Here is a 24,205-nt window from a genome sequence, read left to right on the forward strand (position 1 = left end):
ACCGAGTTGGAGCTTGTACCTCCCCATATATATGTATGGAATGGAGTTTGCAACTGAAAAGAAACTTTGTGTTCCCAACAAGCTAGCTGAAGGATGGCTTTCACAAACACTTATCTCTCAGAACTGAGCAAGTGGAGAGACGTTCGTTCATCTAGCACCAAGGGAACGGGTTGCATGAGACACTTTTTCTCTGCTTTCTCAGTCTGTTTCCTAGTGCCGGTTTGAAGTTCCTGCAGTTTTCACTGTAAAACCGAGTTGGAGCTTGTACCTCCCCATATATATGTATGGAATGGAGTTTGCAACTGAAAAGAAACTTGGTGTTCCCAAGAAGCTAGCTGAAGGACGGCTTTCACACACACTTATCTCTCAGAACTGAGCAAGTGGAGAGACGTTCGTTCATCTAGCACCAAGGGAACGTGTTGTAGGAGACACTTTTTCTCTGCTTTCTCAGTCTATTTCCTAGTGCCGGTTTCAAGTTCCTGCAGTTTTCAGTGTAAAACCGAGTTGGAGCTTGTACCTCCCATATATATGTATGGAATGGAGTTTGCAACTGAAAAGAAACTTTGTGTTCCCAAGAAGCTAGCTGAAGGACGGCTTTCACACACACTTATCTCTCAGAACTGAGCAAGTGGAGAGACGTTCGTTCATCTAGCACCAAGGGAACGGGTTGCAGGAGACACTTTTTCTCTGCTTTCTCAGTCTGTTTCCTAGTGCCGGTTTGAAGTTTCTGCAGTTTTCACTGTAAAACCGAGTTGGAGCTTGTACCTCCCCATATATATGTATGGAATGGAGTTTGCAACTGAAAAGAAACTTTGTGTTCCCAACAAGCTAGCTGAAGGACGGCTTTCACACACACTTATCTCTCAGAACTGAGCAAGTGGAGAGACGTTCGTTCATCTATCACCAAGGGAACGGGTTGCAGGAGACACTTTTTCTCTGCTTTCTCAGTCTGTTTCCTAGTGCCGGTTTGAAGTTCCTGCAGTTTTCACTGTAAAACCGAGTTGGAGCTTGTACCTCCCCATATATATGTATGGAATGGAGTTTGCAACTGAAAAGAACTTGGTGTTCCCAAGAAGCTAGGTGAAGGACGGCTTTCACACACACTTATCTCTCAGAACTGAGCAAGTGGAGAGACGTTCGTTCATCTAGCACCAAGGGAACGGGTTGTAGGAGACACTTTTTCTCTGCTTTCTCAGTCTATTTCCTAGTGCCGGTTTTAAGTTCCTGCAGTTTTCAGTGTAAAACCGAGTTGGAGCTTGTACCTCCCATATATATGTATGGAATGGAGTTTGCAACTGAAAAGAAACTTTGTGTTCCCAAGAAGCTAGCTGAAGGACGGCTTTCACACACACTTATCTCTCAGAACTGAGCAAGTGGAGAGACGTTCGTTCATCTAGCACCAAGGGAACGGGTTGCAGGAGACACTTTTTCTCTGCTTTCTCAGTCTGTTTCCTAGTGCCGGTTTGAAGTTCCTGCAGTTTTCACTGTAAAACCGAGTTGGAGCTTGTACCTCCCCATATATATGTATGGAATGGAGTTTGCAACTGAAAAGAAACTTTGTGTTCCCAACAAGCTAGCTGAAGGATGGCTTTCACACACACTTATCTCTCAGAACTGAGCAAGTGGAGAGACGTTCGTTCATCTAGCACCAAGGGAACGGGTTGCAGGAGACACTTTTTCTCAGCTTTCTCAGTCTGTTTCCTAGTGCCGGTTTGAAGTTCCTGCAGTTTTCACTGTAAAACCGAGTTGGAGCTTGTACCACCCCATATATATGTATGGAATGGAGTTTGCAACTGAAAAGAAACTTGGTGTTCCCAAGAAGCTAGCTGAAGGACGGCTTTCACACACACTTATCTCTCAGAACTGAGCAAGTGGAGAGACGTTCGTTCATCTAGCACCAAGGGAACGTGTTGTAGGAGACACTTTTTCTCTGCTTTCTCAGTCTATTTCCTAATGCCGGTTTCAAGTTCCTGCAGTTTTCAGTGTAAAACCGAGTTGGAGCTTGTACCTCCCATATATATGTATGGAATGGAGTTTGCAACTGAAAAGAAACTTTGTGTTCCCAAGAAGCTAGCTGAAGGACGGCTTTCACACACACTTATCTCTCAGAACTGAGCAAGTGGAGAGACGTTCGTTCATCTAGCACCAAGGGAACGGGTTGCAGGTGACACTTTTTCTCTGCTTTCTCAGTCTGTTTCCTAGTGCCGGTTTGAAGTTTCTGCAGTTTTCACTGTAAAACCGAGTTGGAGCTTGTACCTCCCCATATATATGTATGGAATGGAGTTTGCAACTGAAAAGAAACTTTGTGTTCCCAACAAGCTAGCTGAAGGACGGCTTTCACACACACTTATCTCTCAGAACTGAGCAAGTGGAGAGACGTTCGTTCATCTAGAACCAAGGGAACGGGTTGCAGGAGACACTTTTTCTCTGCTTTCTCAGTCTGTTTCCTAGTGCCGGTTTGAAGTTCCTGCAGTTTTCACTGTAAAACCGAGTTGGAGCTTGTACCTCCCCATATATATGTATGGAATGGAGTTTGCAACTGAAAAGAAACCTTGTGTTCCCAACAAGTTAGCTGAAGGACGGCTTTCACACACACTTTTCTCTCAGAACTGAACAAGTGGAGAGACGTTCGTTCATCTAGCACCAAGGGAACGGGTTGCACGAGACACTTTTTCTCTGCTTTCTCAGTCTGTTTGCTAGTGCCGGTTTGAAGTTCCTGCAGTTTTCACTGTAAACCCGAGTTGGAGCTTGTACCTCCCCATATATATGTATGGAATGGAGTTTGCAACTGAAAAGAATCTTCGTGTTCCCAACAAGCTAGCTGAAGGACGGCTTTCACACACACTTATCTCTCAGTACTGAGGAAATGGAGAGACGTTCGTTCATCTAGCACCAAGGGAACGGGTTGCAGGAGACACTTTTTCTCAGCTTTCTCAGTCTGTTTCCTAGTGCCGGTTTGAAGTTCCTGCAGTTTTTACTGTAAAACCGAGTTGGAGCTTGTACCTCCCCATATATATGTATGGAATGGAGTTTGCAACTGAAAAGAAACTTTGTGTTCCCAACAAGCTAGCTGAAGGACGGCTTTCACACACACTTATCTCTCAGAACTGAGGAAGTGGAGAGACGTTCGTTCATCTATCATCAAGGGAACGGGTTGCAGGAGACACTGTTTCTCTGCTTTCTCAGTCTGTTTCCTAGTGCCGGTTTGAAGTTCCTGCAGTTTTCACTGTAAAACCGAGTTGGAGCTTGTACCTCCCCATATATATGTATGGAATGGAGTTTGCAACTGAAAAGAAACTTGGTGTTCCCAACAAGCTAGCTGAAGGACGGCTTTCACACACACTTATCTCTCAGAACTGAGCAAGTGGAGAGACGTTCGTTCATCTAGAACCAAGGGAACGGGTTGCAGGAGACACTTTTTCTCTGCTTTCTCAGTCTGTTTCCTAGTGCCGGTTTGAAGTTCCTGCAGTTTTCACTGTAAAACCGAGTTGGAGCTTGTACCTCCCCATATATATGTATGGAATGGAGTTTGCAACTGAAAAGAAACCTTGTGTTCCCAACAAGTTAGCTGAAGGACGGCTTTCACACACACTTTTCTCTCAGAACTGAACAAGTGGAGAGACGTTCGTTCATCTAGCACCAAGGGAACGGGTTGCACGAGACACTTTTTCTCTGCTTTCTCAGTCTGTTTGCTAGTGCCGGTTTGAAGTTCCTGCAGTTTTCACTGTAAACCCGAGTTGGAGCTTGTACCTCCCCATATATATGTATGGAATGGAGTTTGCAACTGAAAAGAATCTTCGTGTTCCCAACAAGCTAGCTGAAGGACGGCTTTCACACACACTTATCTCTCAGAACTGAGGAAATGGAGAGACGTTCGTTCATCTAGCACCAAGGGAACGGGTTGCAGGAGACACTTTTTCTCAGCTTTCTCAGTCTGTTTCCTAGTGCCGGTTTGAAGTTCCTGCAGTTTTTACTGTAAAACCGAGTTGGAGCTTGTACCTCCCCATATATATGTATGGAATGGAGTTTGCAACTGAAAAGAAACTTTGTGTTCCCAACAAGCTAGCTGAAGGACGGCTTTCACACACACTTATCTCTCAGAACTGAGGAAGTGGAGAGACATTCGTTCATCTATCATCAAGGGAACGGGTTGCAGGAGACACTGTTTCTCTGCTTTCTCAGTCTGTTTCCTAGTGCCGGTTTGAAGTTCCTGCAGTTTTCACTGTAAAACCGAGTTGGAGCTTGTACCTCCCCATATATATGTATGGAATGGAGTTTGCAACTGAAAAGAAACTTTGTGTTCCCAACAAGCTAGCTGAAGGATGGCTTTCACACACACTTATCTCTCAGAACTGAGCAAGTGGAGAGACGTTCGTTCATCTAGCACCAAGGGAACGGGTTGCAGGAGACACTTTTTCTCTGCTTTCTCAGTCTGTTTCCTAGTGCCGGTTTGAAGTTCCTGCAGTTTTCACTGTAAAACCGAGTTGGAGCTTGTACCACCCCATATATATGTATGGAATGGAGTTTGCAACTGAAAAGAAACTTGGTGTTCCCAAGAAGCTAGCTGAAGGACGGCTTTCACACACACTTATCTCTCAGAACTGAGCAAGTGGAGAGACGTTCGTTCATCTAGCACCAAGGGAACGTGTTGTAGGAGACACTTTTTCTCTGCTTTCTCAGTCTATTTCCTAATGCCGGTTTCAAGTTCCTGCAGTTTTCAGTGTAAAACCGAGTTGGAGCTTGTACCTCCCATATATATGTATGGAATGGAGTTTGCAACTGAAAAGAAACTTTGTGTTCCCAAGAAGCTAGCTGAAGGACGGCTTTCACACACACTTATCTCTCAGAACTGAGGAAATGGAGAGACGTTCGTTCATCTAGCACCAAGGGAACGGGTTGCAGGTGACACTTTTTCTCTGCTTTCTCAGTCTGTTTCCTAGTGCCGGTTTGAAGTTTCTGCAGTTTTCACTGTAAAACCGAGTTGGAGCTTGTACCTCCCCATATATATGTATGGAATGGAGTTTGCAACTGAAAAGAAACTTTGTGTTCCCAACAAGCTAGCTGAAGGACGGCTTTCACACACACTTATCTCTCAGAACTGAGCAAGTGGAGAGACGTTCGTTCATCTAGAACCAAGGGAACGGGTTGCAGGAGACACTTTTTCTCTGCTTTCTCAGTCTGTTTCCTAGTGCCGGTTTGAAGTTCCTGCAGTTTTCACTGTAAAACCGAGTTGGAGCTTGTACCTCCCCATATATATGTATGGAATGGAGTTTGCAACTGAAAAGAAACCTTGTGTTCCCAACAAGTTAGCTGAAGGACGGCTTTCACACACACTTTTCTCTCAGAACTGAACAAGTGGAGAGACGTTCGTTCATCTAGCACCAAGGGAACGGGTTGCAGGAGACACTGTTTCTCTGCTTTCTCAGTCTGTTTCCTAGTGCCGGTTTGAAGTTCCTGCAGTTTTCACTGTAAAACCGAGTTGGAGCTTGTACCTCCCCATATATATGTATGGAATGGAGTTTGCAGCTGAAAAGAAACTTGGTGTTCCCAACAAGCTAGCTGAAGGACGGCTTTCACACACACTTATCTCTCAGAACTGAGCAAGTGGAGAGACGTTCGTTCATCTAGAACCAAGGGAACGGGTTGCAGGAGACACTTTTTCTCTGCTTTCTCAGTCTGTTTCCTAGTGCCGGTTTGAAGTTCCTGCAGTTTTCACTGTAAAACCGAGTTGGAGCTTGTACCTCCCCATATATATGTATGGAATGGAGTTTGCAACTGAAAAGAAACCTTGTGTTCCCAACAAGTTAGCTGAAGGACGGCTTTCACACACACTTTTCTCTCAGAACTGAACAAGTGGAGAGACGTTCGTTCATCTAGCACCAAGGGAACGGGTTGCACGAGACACTTTTTCTCTGCTTTCTCAGTCTGTTTGCTAGTGCCGGTTTGAAGTTCCTGCAGTTTTCACTGTAAACCCGAATTGGAGCTTGTACCTCCCCATATATATGTATGGAATGGAGTTTGCAACTGAAAAGAATCTTCGTGTTCCCAACAAGCTAGCTGAAGGACGGCTTTCACACACACTTATCTCTCAGAACTGAGGAAATGGAGAGACGTTCGTTCATCTAGCACCAAGGGAACGGGTTGCAGGAGACACTTTTTCTCAGCTTTCTCAGTCTGTTTCCTAGTGCCGGTTTGAAGTTCCTGCAGTTTTTACTGTAAAACCGAGTTGGAGCTTGTACCTCCCCATATATATGTATGGAATGGAGTTTGCAACTGAAAAGAAACTTTGTGTTCCCAACAAGCTAGCTGAAGGACGGCTTTCACACACACTTATCTCTCAGAACTGAGCAAGTGGAGAGACGTTCGTTCATCTAGCACCAAGGGAACGGGTTGCAGGAGACACTTTTTCTCTGCTTTCTCAATCTGTTTCCTAGTGCCGGTTTGAAGTTCCTGCAGTTTTCACTGTAAAACCAAGTTGGAGCTTGTACCTCCCCATATATATGTATGGAATGGAGTTTGCAACTGAAAAGAAACTTTGTGTTCCCAACAAGCTAGTTGAAGGACGGCTTTCACACACACTTATCTCTCAGAACTGAGCAAGTGGAGAGACGTTCGTTCATCTAGCACCAAGGGAACGGGTTGCATGAGACACTTTTTCTCTGCTTTCTCAGTCTGTTTCCTAGTGCCGGTTTGAAGTTCCTGCAGTTTTCACTGTAAAACCGAGTTGGAGCTTGTACCTCCCCATATATATGTATGGAATGGAGTTTGCAACTGAAAAGAAACTTCGTGTTCCCAAGAAGCTAGCTGAAGGACGGCTTTCACACACACTTATCTCTCAGAACTGAGCAAGTGGAGAGACGTTCGTTCATCTAGCACCAAGGGAACGTGTTGTAGGAGACACTTTTTCTCTGCTTTCTCAGTCTATTTCCTAGTGCCGGTTTCAAGTTCCTGCAGTTTTCAGTGTAAAACCGAGTTGGAGCTTGTACCTCCCATATATATGTATGGAATGGAGTTTGCAACTGAAAAGAAACTTTGTGTTCCCAAGAAGCTAGCTGAAGGACGGCTTTCACACACACTTATCTCTCAGAACTGAGCAAGTGGAGAGACGTTCGTTCATCTAGCACCAAGGGAACGGGTTGCAGGAGACACTTTTTCTCTGCTTTCTCAGTCTGTTTCCTAGTGCCGGTTTGAAGTTCCTGCAGTTTTCACTGTAAAACCGAGTTGGAGCTTGTACCTCCCCATATATATGTATGGAATGGAGTTTGCAACTGAAAAGAAACTTTGTGTTCCCAACAAGCTAGCTGAAGGACGGCTTTCACACACACTTATCTCTCAGAACTGAGCAAGTGGAGAGACGTTCGTTCATCTATCACCAAAGTAACGGGTTGCAGGAGACACTTTTTCTCAGCTTTCTCAGTCTGTTTCCTAGTGCCGGTTTGAAGTTCCTGCAGTTTTCACTGTAAAACCGAGTTGGAGCTTGTACCTCCCCATATATATGTATGGAATGGAGTTTGCAACTGAAAAGAAACTTTGTGTTCCCAACAAGCTAGCTGAAGGATGGCTTTCACACACACTTATCTCTCAGCACTGAGCAAGTGGAGAGACGTTCGTTCATCTAGCACCAAGGGAACGGGTTGCAGGAGACACTTTTTCTCTGCTTTCTCAGTCTGTTTCCTAGTGCCGGTTTGAAGTTCCTGCAGTTTTCACTGTAAAACCGAGTTGGAGCTTGTACCTCCCCATATATATGTATGGAATGGAGTTTGCAACTGAAAAGAAACTTTGTGTTCCCAACAAGCTAGCTGAAGGACGGCTTTCACACACACTTATCTCTCAGAACTGAGCAAGTGGAGAGACGTTCGTTCATCTAGCACCAAGGGAACGGTTTGCAGGAGACACTTTTTCTCTGCTTTCTCAATCTGTTTCCTAGTGCCGGTTTGAAGTTCCTGCAGTTTTCACTGTAAAACCAAGTTGGAGCTTGTACCTCCCCATATATATGTATGGAATGGAGTTTGAACTGAAAAGAAACTTTGTGTTCCCAACAAGCTAGTTGAAGGACGGCTTTCACACACACTTATCTCTCAGAACTGAGCAAGTGGAGAGACGTTCGTTCATCTAGCACCAAGGGAACGGTTTGCATGAGACACTTTTTCTCTGCTTTCTCAGTCTGTTTCCTAGTGCCGGTTTGAAGTTCCTGCAGTTTTCACTGTAAAACCGAGTTGGAGCTTGTACCTCCCCATATATATGTATGGAATGGAGTTTGCAACTGAAAAGAAACTTCGTGTTCCCAAGAAGCTAGCTGAAGGACGGCTTTCACACACACTTATCTCTCAGAACTGAGCAAGTGGAGAGACGTTCGTTCATCTAGCACCAAGGGAACGTGTTGTAGGAGACACTTTTTCTCTGCTTTCTCAGTCTATTTCCTAGTGCCGGTTTCAAGTTCCTGCAGTTTTCAGTGTAAAACCGAGTTGGAGCTTGTACCTCCCATATATATGTATGGAATGGAGTTTGCAACTGAAAAGAAACTTGGTGTTCCCAAGAAGCTAGCTGAAGGACGGCTTTCACACACACTTATCTCTCAGAACTGAGCAAGTGGAGAGACGTTCGTTCATCTAGCACCAAGGGAACGGGTTGCAGGAGACACTTTTTCTCTGCTTTCTCAGTCTGTTTCCTAGTGCCGGTTTGAAGTTCCTGCAGTTTTCACTGTAAAACCGAGTTGGAGCTTGTACCTCCCCATATATATGTATGGAATGGAGTTTGCAACTGAAAAGAAACTTTGTGTTCCCAACAAGCTAGCTGAAGGACGGCTTTCACACACACTTATCTCTCAGAACTGAGCAAGTGGAGAGACGTTCGTTCATCTATCACCAAGGTAACGGGTTGCAGGAGACACTTTTTCTCAGCTTTCTCAGTCTGTTTCCTAGTGCCGGTTTGAAGTTCCTGCAGTTTTCACTGTAAAACCGAGTTGGAGCTTGTACCTCCCCATATATATGTATGGAATGGAGTTTGCAACTGAAAAGAAACTTTGTGTTCCCAACAAGCTAGCTGAAGGATGGCTTTCACACACACTTATCTCTCAGAACTGAGCAAGTGGAGAGACGTTCGTTCATCTAGCACCAAGGGAACGGGTTGCAGGAGACACTTTTTCTCTGCTTTCTCAGTCTATTTCCTAGTGCCGGTTTGAAGTTCCTGCAGTTTTCACTGTAAAACTGAGTTGGAGCTTGTACCTCCCCATATATATGTATGGAATAGAGTTTGCAACTGAAAAGAAACTTTGTGTTCCCAACAAGTTAGCTGAAGGACGGCTTTCACACACACTTATCTCTCAGAATTGAGCAAGTGGAGAGACGTTCGTTCATCTAGCACCAAGGGAACGGGTTGCAGGAGACACTTTTTCTCAGCTTTCTCAGTGTGTTTCCTAGTGCCGGTTTGAAGTTCCTGCAGTTTTCACTGTAACACCGAGTTGGAGCTTGTACCTCCCCATATATATGTATGGAATGGAGTTTGCAACTGAAAAGAAACTTTGTGTTCCCAACAAGCTAGCTGAAGGACGGCTTTCACACACACTTATCTCTCGGAACTGAGCAAGTGGAGAGACGTTCGTTCATCTAGCACCAAGGGAACGGGTTGCAGGAGACACTTTTTCTGTGCTTTCTCAATCTGTTTCCTAGTGCCGGTTTGAAGTTCCTGCAGTTTTCACTGTAAAACCAAGTTGGAGCTTGTACCTCCCCATATATATGTATGGAATGGAGTTTGCAACTGAAAAGAAACTTTGTGTTCCCAACAAGCTAGGTGAAGGACGGCTTTCACACACACTTATCTCTCAGAACTGAGCAAGTGGAGAGACGTTCGTTCATCTAGCACCAAGTTAACGGGTTGCATGAGACAGTTTTTCTCTGCTTTCTCAGTCTGTTTCCTAGTGCCGGTTTGAAGTTCCTGCAGTTTTCACTGTAAAACCGAGTTGGAGCTTGTACCTCCCCATATATATGTATGGAATGGAGTTTGCAACTGAAAAGAAACTTGGTGTTCCCAACAAGCTAGCTGAAGGACGGCTTTCAAACACACTTATCTCTCAGAACTGAGCAAGTGGAGAGACGTTCGTTCATCTAGCACCAAGGGAACGTGTTGTAGGAGACACTTTTTCTCTGCTTTCTCAGTCTATTTCCTAGTGCCGGTTTCAAGTTCCTGCAGTTTTCAGTGTAAAACCGAGTTGGAGCTTGTACCTCCCATATATATGTATGGAATGGAGTTTGCAACTGAAAAGAAACTTTGTGTTCCCAAGAAGCTAGCTGAAGGACGGCTTTCACACACACTTATCTCTCAGAACTGAGCAAGTGGAGAGACGTTCGTTCATCTAGCACCAAGGGAACGGGTTGCAGGAGACAGTTTTTCTCTGCTTTCTCAGTCTGTTTCCTAGTGCCGGTTTGAAGTTCCTGCAGTTTTCACTGTAAAACCGAGTTGGAGCTTGTACCTCCCCATACATATGTATGGAATGGAGTTTGCAACTGAAAAGAAACTTTGTGTTCCCAACAAGCTAGCTGAAGGACGGCTTTCACACACACTTATCTCTCAGAACTGAGCAAGTGGAGAGACGTTCGTTCATCTAGCACCAAGGGAACGGGTTGCAGGAGACACTTTTTCTCAGCTTTCCCATTCTGTTTCCTAGTGCCGGTTTGAAGTTCCTGCAGTTTTCACTGTAAAACCGAGTTGGAGCTTGTACCTCCCCATATATATGTATGGAATGGAGTTTGCAACTGAAAAGAAACTTTGTGTTCCCAACAAGCTAGCTGAAGGACGGCTTTCACACACACTTATCTCTCAGAACTGAGCAAGTGGAGAGACGTTCGTTCATCTATCACCAAGGTAACGGTTTGCAGGAGACACTTTTTCTCAGCTTTCTCAGTCTGTTTCCTAGTGCTGGTTTGAAGTTCCTGCAGTTTTCACTGTAAAACAGAGTTGGAGCTTGTACCTCCCCATATATATGTATGGAATGGAGTTTGCAACTGAAAAGAAACTTTGTGTTCCCAACAAGCTAGCTGAAGGACGGCTTTCACACACACTTATCTCTCAGAACTGAGCAAGTGGAGAGACGTTCGTTCATCTAGCACCAAGGGAACGGGTTGCAGGAGACACTTTTTCTCTGCTTTCTCAGTCTATTTCCTAGTGCCGGTTTGAAGTTCCTGCAGTTTTCACTGTAAAACCGGGTTGTAGATTGTACCTCCCCATATATATGTATGGAATAGAGTTTGCAACTGAAAAGAAACTTTGTGTTCCCAACAAGCTAGCTGAAGGACGGCTTTCACACACACTTATCTCTCAGAACTGAGCAAGTGGAGAGACGTTCGTTCATCTAGCACCAAGGGAACGGGTTGCAGGAGACAGTTTTTCTCTGCTTTCTCAGTCTGTTTCCTAGTGCCGGTTTGAAGTTCCTGCAGTTTTCACTGTAAAACAGAGTTGGAGCTTGTACCTCCCCATATATATGTATGGAATGGAGTTTGCAACTGAAAAGAAACTTTGTGTTCCCAACAAGCTAGGTGAAGGACGGCTTTCACACACACTTATCTCTCAGAAATGAGCAAGTGGAGAGACGTTCGTTCATCTAGCACCAAGGGAACGGGTTGCAGGAGACACTTTTTCTCTGCTTTCTCAGTCTGTTTCCTAGTGCCGGTTTGAAGTTCCTGCAGTTTTCACTGTAAAACCGAGTTGGAGCTTGTACCTCCCCATATATATGTATGGAATGAAGTTTGCAACTGAAAAGAAACTTTGTGTTCCCAACAAGCTAGCTGAAGTACGGCTTTCACACACACTTATCTCTCAGAACTGAGCAAGTGGAGAGACGTTCGTTCATCTAGCAGCAAGGGAACGGGTTGCAGGAGACACTTTTTCTCTGCTTTCTCAGTCTGTTTCCTAGTGCCGGTTTGAAGTTCCTGCAGTTTTCACTGTAAAACCGAGTTGGAGCTTGTACCTCCCCATATATATGTATGGAATAGAGTTTGCAACTGAAAAGAAACTTTGTGTTCCCAACAAGCTAGCTGAAGGACGGCTTTCACACACACTTATCTCTCAGAACTGAGCAATTGGAGAGACGTTCGTTCATCTAGCACCAAGGGAACGGGTTGCAGGAGACACTTTTTCTCTGCTTTCTCAGTCTGTTTCCTAGTGCCGGTTTGAAGTTCCTGCAGTTTTCACTGTAAAACCGAGTTGGAGCTTGTACCTCCCCATATATATGTATGGAATGGAGTTTGCAACTGAAAAGAAACCTTGTGTTCCCAACAAGTTAGCTGAAGGACGGCTTTCACACACACTTTTCTCTCAGAACTGAACAAGTGGAGAGACGTTCGTTCATCTAGCACCAAGGGAACGGGTTGCAGGAGACACTGTTTCTCTGCTTTCTCAGTCTGTTTCCTAGTGCCGGTTTGAAGTTCCTGCAGTTTTCACTGTAAAACCGAGTTGGAGCTTGTACCTCCCCATATATATGTATGGAATGGAGTTTGCAACTGAAAAGAAACTTTGTGTTCCCAACAAGCTAGCTGAAGGACGGCTTTCACACACACTTATCTCTCAGAACTGAGCAAGTGGAGAGACGTTCGTTCATCTAGAACCAAGGGAACGGGTTGCAGGAGACACTTTTTCTCTGCTTTCTCAGTCTGTTTCCTAGTGCCGGTTTGAAGTTCCTGCAGTTTTCACTGTAAAACCGAGTTGGAGCTTGTACCTCCCCATATATATGTATGGAATGGAGTTTGCAACTGAAAAGAAACCTTGTGTTCCCAACAAGTTAGCTGAAGGACGGCTTTCACACACACTTTTCTCTCAGAACTGAACAAGTGGAGAGACGTTCGTTCATCTAGCACCAAGGGAACGGGTTGCACGAGACACTTTTTCTCTGCTTTCTCAGTCTGTTTGCTAGTGCCGGTTTGAAGTTCCTGCAGTTTTCACTGTAAACCCGAATTGGAGCTTGTACCTCCCCATATATATGTATGGAATGGAGTTTGCAACTGAAAAGAATCTTCGTGTTCCCAACAAGCTAGCTGAAGGACGGCTTTCACACACACTTATCTCTCAGAACTGAGGAAATGGAGAGACGTTCGTTCATCTAGCACCAAGGGAACGGGTTGCAGGAGACACTTTTTCTCAGCTTTCTCAGTCTGTTTCCTAGTGCCGGTTTGAAGTTCCTGCAGTTTTTACTGTAAAACCGAGTTGGAGCTTGTACCTCCCCATATATATGTATGGAATGGAGTTTGCAACTGAAAAGAAACTTTGTGTTCCCAACAAGCTAGCTGAAGGACGGCTTTCACACACACTTATCTCTCAGAACTGAGCAAGTGGAGAGACGTTCGTTCATCTATCACCAAGGTAACGGGTTGCAGGAGACACTTTTTCTCAGCTTTCTCAGTCTGTTTCCTAGTGCCGGTTTGAAGTTCCTGCAGTTTTCACTGTAAAACCTAGTTGGAGCTTGTACCTCCCCATATATATGTATGGAATGGAGTTTGCAACTGAAAAGAAACTTTGTGTTCCCAACAAGCTAGCTGAAGGACGGCTTTCACACACACTTATCTCTCAGAACTGAGCAAGTGGAGAGACGTTCGTTCATCTAGCACCAAGGGAACGGGTTGTAGGAGACACTTATTCTCTGCTTTCTCAGTCTATTTCCTAGTGCCGGTTTGAAGTTCCTGCAGTTTTCACTGTAAAACCGAGTTGGAGCTTGTACCTCCCCATATATATGTATGGAATAGAGTTTGCAACTGAAAAGAAACTTTGTGTTCCCAACAAGCTAGCTGAAGGACGGCTTTCACACACACTTATCTCTCAGAACTGAGCAAGTGGAGAGACGTTCGTTCATCTAGCACCAAGGGAACGGGTTGCAGAAGACAGTTTTTCTCTGCTTTCTCAGTCTGTTTCCTAGTGCCGGTTTGAAGTTCCTGCAGTTTTCACTGTAAAACCGAGTTGGAGCTTGTAACTCCCCATATATATGTATGGAATGGAGTTTGCAACTGAAAAGAAACTTTGTGTTCCCAACAAGCTAGCTGAAGGACGGCTTTCACACACACTTATCTCTCAGAACTGAGCAAGTGGAGAGACGTTCGTTCATCTAGCACCAAGGGAACGGGTTGCAGGAGACACTTTTTCTCAGCTTTCTCAGTCTGTTTCCTAGTGCCGGTTTGATGTTCCTGCAGTTTTCACTGTAAAATCTAGTTGGAGCTTGTACCTCCCCATATATATGTATGGAATGGAGTTTGCAACTGAAAAGAAACTTTGTGTTCCCAACAAGCTAGGTGAAGGACGGCTTTCACACACACTTATCTCTCAGAACTGAGCAAGTGGAGAGACGTTCGTTCATCTAGCACCAAGGGAACGGGTTGCAGGAGACACTTTTTCTCTGCTTTCTCAGTCTGTTTCCTAGTGCCGGTTTGAAGTTCCTGCAGTTTTCACTGTAAAACCGAGTTGGAGCTTGTACCTCCCCATATATATGTATGGAATGGAGTTTGCAACTGAAAAGAAACTTTGTGTTCCCAACAAGCTAGCTGAAGGACGGCTTTCACACACACTTATCTCTCAGAACTGAGCAAGTGGAGAGACGTTCGTTCATCTAGCACCAAGGGAACGGTTTGCAGGAGACACTTTTTCTCTGCTTTCTCAATCTGTTTCCTAGTGCCGGTTTGAACTTCCTGCAGTTTTCACTGTAAAACCAAGTTGGAGCTTGTACCTCCCCATATATATGTATGGAATGGAGTTTGCAACTGAAAAGAAACTTTGTGTTCCCAACAAGCTAGTTGAAGGACGGCTTTCACACACACTTATCTCTCAGAACTGAGCAAGTGGAGAGACGTTCGTTCATCTAGCACCAAGGGAACGGGTTGCATGAGACACTTTTTCTCTGCTTTCTCAGTCTGTTTCCTAGTGCCGGTTTGAAGTTCCTGCAGTTTTCACTGTAAAACCGAGTTGGAGCTTGTACCTCCCCATATATATGTATGGAATGGAGTTTGCAACTGAAAAGAAACTTCGTGTTCCCAAGAAGCTAGCTGAAGGACGGCTTTCACACACACTTATCTCTCAGAACTGAGCAAGTGGAGAGACGTTCGTTCATCTAGCACCAAGGGAACGTGTTGTAGGAGACACTTTTTCTCTGCTTTCTCAGTCTATTTCCTAGTGCCGGTTTCAAGTTCCTGCAGTTTTCAGTGTAAAACCGAGTTGGAGCTTGTACCTCCCATATATATGTATGGAATGGAGTTTGCAACTGAAAAGAAACTTTGTGTTCCCAAGAAGCTAGCTGAAGGACGGCTTTCACACACACTTATCTCTCAGAACTGAGCAAGTGGAGAGACGTTCGTTCATCTAGCACCAAGGGAACGGGTTGCAGGAGACACTTTTTCTCTGCTTTCTCAGTCTGTTTCCTAGTGCCGGTTTGAAGTTCCTGCAGTTTTCACTGTAAAACCGAGTTGGAGCTTGTACCTCCCCATATATATGTATGGAATGGAGTTTGCAACTGAAAAGAAACTTTGTGTTCCCAACAAGCTAGCTGAAGGACGGCTTTCACACACACTTATCTCTCAGAACTGAGCAAGTGGAGAGACGTTCGTTCATCTATCACCAAGGTAACGGGTTGCAGGAGACACTTTTTCTCAGCTTTCTCAGTCTGTTTCCTAGTGCCGGTTTGAAGTTCCTGCAGTTTTCACTGTAAAACCGAGTTGGAGCTTGTACCTCCCCATATATATGTATGGAATGGAGTTTGCAACTGAAAAGAAACTTTGTGTTCCCAACAAGCTAGCTGAAGGATGGCTTTCACACACACTTATCTCTCAGCACTGAGCAAGTGGAGAGACGTTCGTTCATCTAGCACCAAGGGAACGGGTTGCAGGAGACACTTTTTCTCTGCTTTCTCAGTCTGTTTCCTAGTGCCGGTTTGAAGTTCCTGCAGTTTTCACTGTAAAACCGAGTTGGAGCTTGTACCTCCCCATATATATGTATGGAATGGAGTTTGCAACTGAAAAGAAACTTTGTGTTCCCAACAAGCTAGCTGAAGGACGGCTTTCACACACACTTATCTCTCAGAACTGAGCAAGTGGAGAGACGTTCGTTCATCTAGCACCAAGGGAACGGTTTGCAGGAGACACTTTTTCTCTGCTTTCTCAATCTGTTTCCTAGTGCCGGTTTGAAGTTCCTGCAGTTTTCACTGTAAAACCAAGTTGGAGCTTGTACCTCCCCATATATATGTATGGAATGGAGTTTGAACTGAAAAGAAACTTTGTGTTCCCAACAAGCTAGTTGAAGGACGGCTTTCACACACACTTATCTCTCAGAACTGAGCAAGTGGAGAGACGTTCGTTCATCTAGCACCAAGGGAACGGGTTGCATGAGACACTTTTTCTCTGCTTTCTCAGTCTGTTTCCTAGTGCCGGTTTGAAGTTCCTGCAGTTTTCACTGTAAAACCGAGTTGGAGCTTGTACCTCCCCATATATATGTATGGAATGGAGTTTGCAACTGAAAAGAAACTTCGTGTTCCCAAGAAGCTAGCTGAAGGACGGCTTTCACACACACTTATCTCTCAGAACTGAGCAAGTGGAGAGACGTTCGTTCATCTAGCACCAAGGGAACGTGTTGTATGAGACACTTTTTCTCTGCTTTCTCAGTCTATTTCCTAGTGCCGGTTTCAAGTTCCTGCAGTTTTCAGTGTAAAACCGAGTTGGAGCTTGTACCTCCCATATATATGTATGGAATGGAGTTTGCAACTGAAAAGAAACTTGGTGTTCCCAAGAAGCTAGCTGAAGGACGGCTTTCACACACACTTATCTCTCAGAACTGAGCAAGTGGAGAGACGTTCGTTCATCTAGCACCAAGGGAACGGGTTGCAGGAGACACTTTTTCTCTGCTTTCTCAGTCTGTTTCCTAGTGCCGGTTTGAAGTTCCTGCAGTTTTCACTGTAAAACCGAGTTGGAGCTTGTACCTCCCCATATATATGTATGGAATGGAGTTTGCAACTGAAAAGAAACTTTGTGTTCCCAACAAGCTAGCTGAAGGACGGCTTTCACACACACTTATCTCTCAGAACTGAGCAAGTGGAGAGACGTTCGTTCATCTATCACCAAGGTAACGGGTTGCAGGAGACACTTTTTCTCAGCTTTCTCAGTCTGTTTCCTAGTGCCGGTTTGAAGTTCCTGCAGTTTTCACTGTAAAACCGAGTTGGAGCTTGTACCTCCCCATATATATGTATGGAATGGAGTTTGCAACTGAAAAGAAACTTTGTGTTCCCAACAAGCTAGCTGAAGGATGGCTTTCACACACACTTATCTCTCAGAACTGAGCAAGTGGAGAGACGTTCGTTCATCTAGCACCAAGGGAACGGGTTGCAGGAGACACTTTTTCTCTGCTTTCTCAGTCTATTTCCTAGTGCCGGTTTGAAGTTACTGCAGTTTTCACTGTAAAACTGAGTTGGAGCTTGTACCTCCCCATATATATGTATGGAATAGAGTTTGCAACTGAAAAGAAACTTTGTGTTCCCAACAAGTTAGCTGAAGGACGGCTTTCACACACACTTATCTCTCAGAATTGAGCAAGTGGAGAGACGTTCGTTCATCTAGCACCAAGGGAACGGGTTGCAGGAGACACTTTTTCTCAGCTTTCTCAGTCTGTTTCCTAGTGCCGGTTTTAAGTTCCTGCAGTTTTCACTGTAACACCGAGTTGGAGCTTGTACCTCCCCATATATATGTATGGAATGGAGTTTGCAACTGAAAAGAAACTTTGTGTTCCCAAGAAGCTAGGTGAAGGACGGCTTTCACACACACTTATCTCTCGGAACTGAGCAAGTGGAGAGACGTTCGTTCATCTAGCACCAAGGGAACGGGTTGCAGGAGACACTTTTTCTGTGCTTTCTCAATCTGTTTCCTAGTGCCGGTTTGAAGTTCCTGCAGTTTTCACTGTAAAACCAAGTTGGAGCTTGTACCTCCCCATATATATGTATGGAATGGAGTTTGCAACTGAAAAGAAACTTTGTGTTCCCAACAAGCTAGGTGAAGGACGGCTTTCACACACACTTATCTCTCAGAACTGAGCAAGTGGAGAGACGTTCGTTCATCTAGCACCAAGTTAACGGGTTGCATGAGACAGTTTTTCTCTGCTTTCTCAGTCTGTTTCCTAGTGCCGGTTTGAAGTTCCTGCAGTTTTCACTGTAAAACCGAGTTGGAGCTTGTACCTCCCCATATATATGTATGGAATGGAGTTTGCAACTGAAAAGAAACTTGGTGTTCCCAACAAGCTAGCTGAAGGACGGCTTTCAAACACACTTATCTCTCAGAACTGAGCAAGTGGAGAGACGTTCGTTCATCTAGCACCAAGGGAACGTGTTGTAGGAGACACTTTTTCTCTGCTTTCTCAGTCTATTTCCTAGTGCCGGTTTCAAGTTCCTGCAGTTTTCAGTGTAAAACCGAGTTGGAGCTTGTACCTCCCATATATATGTATGGAATGGAGTTTGCAACTGAAAAGAAACTTTGTGTTCCCAAGAAGCTAGCTGAAGGACGGCTTTCACACACACTTATCTCTCAGAACTGAGCAAGTGGAGAGACGTTCGTTCATCTAGCACCAAGGGAACGGGTTGCAGGAGACAGTTTTTCTCTGCTTTCTCAGTCTGTTTCCTAGTGCCGGTTTGAAGTTCCTGCAGTTTTCACTGTAAAACCGAGTTGGAGCTTGTACCTCCCCATACATATGTATGGAATGGAGTTTGCAACTGAAAAGAAACTTTGTGTTCCCAACAAGCTAGCTGAAGGACGGCTTTCACACACACTTATCTCTCAGAACTGAGCAAGTGGAGAGACGTTCGTTCATCTAGCACCAAGGGAACGGGTTGCAGGAGACACTTTTTCTCAGCTTTCCCATTCTGTTTCCTAGTGCCGGTTTGAAGTTCCTGCAGTTTTCACTGTAAAACCGAGTTGGAGCTTGTACCTCCCCATATATATGTATGGAATGGAGTTTGCAACTGAAAAGAAACTTTGTGTTCCCAACAAGCTAGCTGAAGGACGGCTTTCACACACACTTATCTCTCAGAACTGAGCAAGTGGAGAGACGTTCGTTCATCTATCACCAAGGTAACGGTTTGCAGGAGACACTTTTTCTCAGCTTTCTCAGTCTGTTTCCTAGTGCTGGTTTGAAGTTCCTGCAGTTTTCACTGTAAAACAGAGTTGGAGCTTGTACCTCCCCATATATATGTATGGAATGGAGTTTGCAACTGAAAAGAAACTTTGTGTTCCCAACAAGCTAGCTGAAGGACGGCTTTCACACACACTTATCTCTCAGAACTGAGCAAGTGGAGAGACGTTCGTTCATCTAGCACCAAGGGAACGGGTTGCAGGAGACACTTTTTCTCTGCTTTCTCAGTCTATTTCCTAGTGCCGGTTTGAAGTTCCTGCAGTTTTCACTGTAAAACCGGGTTGTAGATTGTACCTCCCCATATATATGTATGGAATAGAGTTTGCAACTGAAAAGAAACTTTGTGTTCCCAACAAGCTAGCTGAAGGACGGCTTTCACACACACTTATCTCTCAGAACTGAGCAAGTGGAGAGACGTTCGTTCATCTAGCACCAAGGGAACGGGTTGCAGGAGACAGTTTTTCTCTGCTTTCTCAGTCTGTTTCCTAGTGCCGGTTTGAAGTTCCTGCAGTTTTCACTGTAAAACAGAGTTGGAGCTTGTACCTCCCCATATATATGTATGGAATGGAGTTTGCAACTGAAAAGAAACTTTGTGTTCCCAACAAGCTAGGTGAAGGACGGCTTTCACACACACTTATCTCTCAGAAATGAGCAAGTGGAGAGACGTTCGTTCATCTAGCACCAAGGGAACGGGTTGCAGGAGACACTTTTTCTCTGCTTTCTCAGTCTGTTTCCTAGTGCCGGTTTGAAGTTCCTGCAGTTTTCACTGTAAAACCGAGTTGGAGCTTGTACCTCCCCATATATATGTATGGAATGAAGTTTGCAACTGAAAAGAAACTTTGTGTTCCCAACAAGCTAGCTGAAGTACGGCTTTCACACACACTTATCTCTCAGAACTGAGCAAGTGGAGAGACGTTCGTTCATCTAGCAGCAAGGGAACGGGTTGCAGGAGACACTTTTTCTCTGCTTTCTCAGTCTGTTTCCTAGTGCCGGTTTGAAGTTCCTGCAGATTTCACTGTAAAACCGAGTTGGAGCTTGTACCTCCCCATATATATGTATGGAATGGAGTTTGCAACTGAAAAGAAACTTTGTGTTCCCAACAAGCTAGCTGAAGGACGGCTTTCACACACACTTATCTCTCAGAACTGAGCAATTGGAGAGACGTTCGTTCATCTAGCACCAAGGGAATGGGTTGCAGGAGACACTTTTTCTCTGCTTTCTCAGTCTATTTCCTAGTGTCGGTTTGAAGTTCCTGCAGTTTTCACTGTAAAACCGAGTTGGAGCTTGTACCTCCCCATATATATGTATGGAATAGAGTTTGCAACTGAAAAGAAACTTTGTGTTCCCAACAAGCTAGCTGAAGGACGGCTTTCACACACACTTATCTCTCAGAACTGAGCAAGTGGAGAGACGTTCGTTCATCTAGCACCAAGGGAACGGGTTGCAGGAGACACTTTTTCTCTGCTTTCTCAGTCTGTTTCCTAGTGCCGGTTTGAAGTTTCTGCAGTTTTCACTGTAAAACCGAGTTGGAGCTTGTACCTCCCCATATATATGTATGGAATGGAGTTTGCAACTGAAAAGAAACTTTGTGTTCCCAACAAGCTAGGTGAAGGACGGCTTTCACACACACTTATCTCTCAGAACTGAGCAAGTGGAGAGACGTTCGTTCATCTAGCACCAAGGGAACGGGTTGCAGGAGACACTTTTTCTCTGCTTTCTCAGTCTGTTTCCTAGTGCCGGTTTGAAGTTCCTGCAGTTTTCACTGTAAAACCGAGTTGGAGCTTGTACCTCCCCATATATATGTATGGAATGAAGTTTGCAACTGAAAAGAAACTTTGTGTTCCCAACAAGCTAGCTGAAGGACGGCTTTCACACACACTTACCTCTCAGAACTGAGCAAGTGGAGAGACGTTCGTTCATCTAGCACCAAGGGAACGGGTTGCAGGAGACACTTTTTCTCTGCTTTCTCAGTCTGTTTCCTAGTGCCGGTTTGAAGTTCCTGCAGTTTTCACTGTAAAACCGAGTTGGAGCTTGTACCTCCCCATATATATGTATGGAATGGAGTTTGCAACTGAAAAGAAACTTTGTGTTCCCAACAAGCTATCTGAAGGACGGCTTTCACACACACTTATCTCTCAGAACTGAGCAAGTGGAGAGACGTTCGTTCATCTAGCACCAAGGGAACGGGTTGCAGGAGACACTTTTTCTCAGCTTTCTCAGTCTGTTTCCTAGTGCCGGTTTCAAGTTCCTGCAGTTTTCACTGTAAAACCGAGTTGGAGCTTGTACCTCCCCATATATATGTATGGAATGGAGTTTGCAACTGAAAAGAAACTTTGTGTTCCCAACAAGCTAGCTGAAGGACGGCTTTCACACACACTTATCTCTCAGAACTGAGCAAGTTGAGAGACGTTCGTTCATCTAGCACCAAGGGAACGGGTTGCAGGAGACACTTTTTCTCAGCTTTCTCAGTCTTTTTCCTAGTGCCGGTTTCAAGTTCCTGCAGTTTTCACTGTAAAACCGAGTTGGAGCTTGTACCTCCCATATATATGTATGGAATGGAGTTTGCAACTGAAAAGAAACTTTGTGGTCCAAACAAGCTAGCTGAAGGACGGCTTTCACACACACTTATCTCTCAGAACTGAGCAAATGGAGAGACGTTCGTTCATCTAGCACCAAGGAACGGGTTGCAGGAGACACTTTTTCTCAGCTTTCTCAGTCTGTTTCCTAGTGCCGGTTTGAAGTTTCTGCAGTTTTCACTGTAAAACCGAGTTGGAGCTTGTACCTCCCCATATATATGTATGGAATGGAGTTTGCAACTGAAAAGAAACTTTGTGTTCCCAACAAGCTAGGTGAAGGACGGCTTTCACACACACTTATCTCTCAGAACTGAGCAAGTGGAGAGACGTTCGTTCATCTAGCACCAAGGGAACGGGTTGCAGGAGACACTTTTTCTCTGCTTTCTCTTTCTGTTTCCTAGTGCCGGTTTGAAGTTCCTGCAGTTTTCACTGTAAAACCGTGTTGGAGCTGGTACCTCCCCATATATATGTATGGAATGGAGTTTGCAACTGAAAAGAAACTTGGTGTTCCCAACAAGCTAGCTGAAGGACGGCTTTCACACACACTTATCTCTCAGAACTGAGCAAGTGGAGAGACGTTCGTTCATCTAGCACCAAGGGAACGGGTTGCAGGAGACACTTTTCCCTGCTTTCTCAGTCTATTTCCTAGTGCCGGTTTCAAGTTCCTGCAGTTTTCACTGTAAAACCGAGTTGGAGCTTGTACCTCCCATATATATGTATGGAATGGAGTTTGCAACTGAAAAGAAACTTTGTGTTCCCAACAAGCTAGCTGAAGGACGGCTTTCACACACACTTATCTCTCAGAACTGAGCAAGTGGAGAGACGTTCGTTCATCTAGCACCAAGGGAACGGGTTGCAGGAGACACTTTTTCTCTGCTTTCTCAGTCTATTTCCTAGTGCCGGTTTGAAGTTCCTGCAGTTTTCACTGTAAAACCGAGTTGGAGCTTGTACCTCCCATATATATGTATGGAATGGAGTTTGCAACTGAAAAGAAACTTTGTGTTCCCAACAAGCTAGCTGAAGGATGGCTTTCACACACACTTATCTCTCAGAACTGAGCAAGTGGAGAGACGTTCGTTCATCTAGCACCAAGGGAACGGGTTGCAGGAGACACTTTTTCTCTGCTTTCTCAGTCTGTTTCCTAGTGCCGGTTTGAAGTTCCTGCAGTTTTCACTGTAAAACCGAGTTGGAGCTTGTACCTCCCCATATATATGTATGGAATGGAGTTTGCAACTGAAAAGAAACTTTGTGTTCCCAACAAGCTAGCTGAAGGACGGCTTTCACACACACTTATCTCTCAGAACTGAGCAAGTTGAGAGACGTTCGTTCATCTAGCACCAAGGGAACGGGTTGCAGGAGACAATTTTTCTCAGCTTTCTCAGTCTGTTTCCTAGTGCCGGTTTGAAGTTCCTGCAGTTTTCACTGTAAAACCGAGTTAGAGCTTGTACCTCCCCATATATATGTATGGAAAGAAGTTTGCAACTGAAAAGAAACTTTGTGTTCCCAACAAGCTAGCTGAAGGATGGCTTTCACACACACTTATCTCTCAGAACTGAGCAAGTGGAGAGACGTTCGTTCATCTAGCACCAAGGGAACGGGTTGCAGGAGACACTTTTTCTCAGCTTTCTCAGTCTGTTTCCTAGTGCCGGTTTGAAGTTCCTGCAGTTTTCACTGTAAAACCGAGTTGGAGCTTGTACCTCCCATATATATGTATGGAATGGAGTTTGCAACTGAAAAGAAACTTTGTGTTCCCAACAAGCTAGCTGAAGGACGGCTTTCACACACACTTATCTCTCAGAACTGAGCAAATGGAGAGACGTTCGTTCATCTAGTACCAAGGGAACGGGTTGCAGGAGACACTTTTTCTCAGCTTTCTCAGTCTGTTTCCTAGTGCCGGTTTGAAGTTCCTGCAGTTTTCACTGTAAAACCTAGTTGGAGCTTGTACCTCCCCATATATATGTATGGAATGGAGTTTGCAACTGAAAAGAAACTTTGTGTTCCCAACAAGCTAGCTGAAGGACGGCTTTCACACACACTTATCTCTCAGAACTGAGCAAGTGGAGATACGTTCGTTCATCTAGCACCAAGGGAACGGGTTGCAGGAGACACTTTTTCTCAGCTTTCTCAGTCTGTTTCCTAGTGCCGGTTTGAAGTTCCTGCAGTTTTCACTGTAAAACCGAGTTGGAGCTTGTACCTCCCCATATATATGTATGGAATGAAGTTTGCAACTGAAAAGAAACTTTGTGTTCCCAACAAGCTAGCTGAAGGATGGCTTTCACACACACTTATCTCTCAGAACTGAGCAAGTGGAGAGACATTCGTTCATCTAGCACCAAGGGAACGGGTTGCAGGAGACACTTTTTCTCAGCTTTCTCAGTCTGTTTCCTAGTGCCGGTTTGAAGTTCCTGCAGTTTTCACTGTAAAACCTAGTTGGAGCTTGTACCTCCCCATATATATGTATGGAATGGAGTTTGCAACTGAAAAGAAACTTTGTG

The sequence above is a fragment of the Camelus bactrianus genome, chromosome 15, assembly GCF_048773025.1.
Source record: "Camelus bactrianus isolate YW-2024 breed Bactrian camel chromosome 15, ASM4877302v1, whole genome shotgun sequence".
Taxonomy (NCBI): domain Eukaryota; kingdom Metazoa; phylum Chordata; class Mammalia; order Artiodactyla; family Camelidae; genus Camelus; species Camelus bactrianus.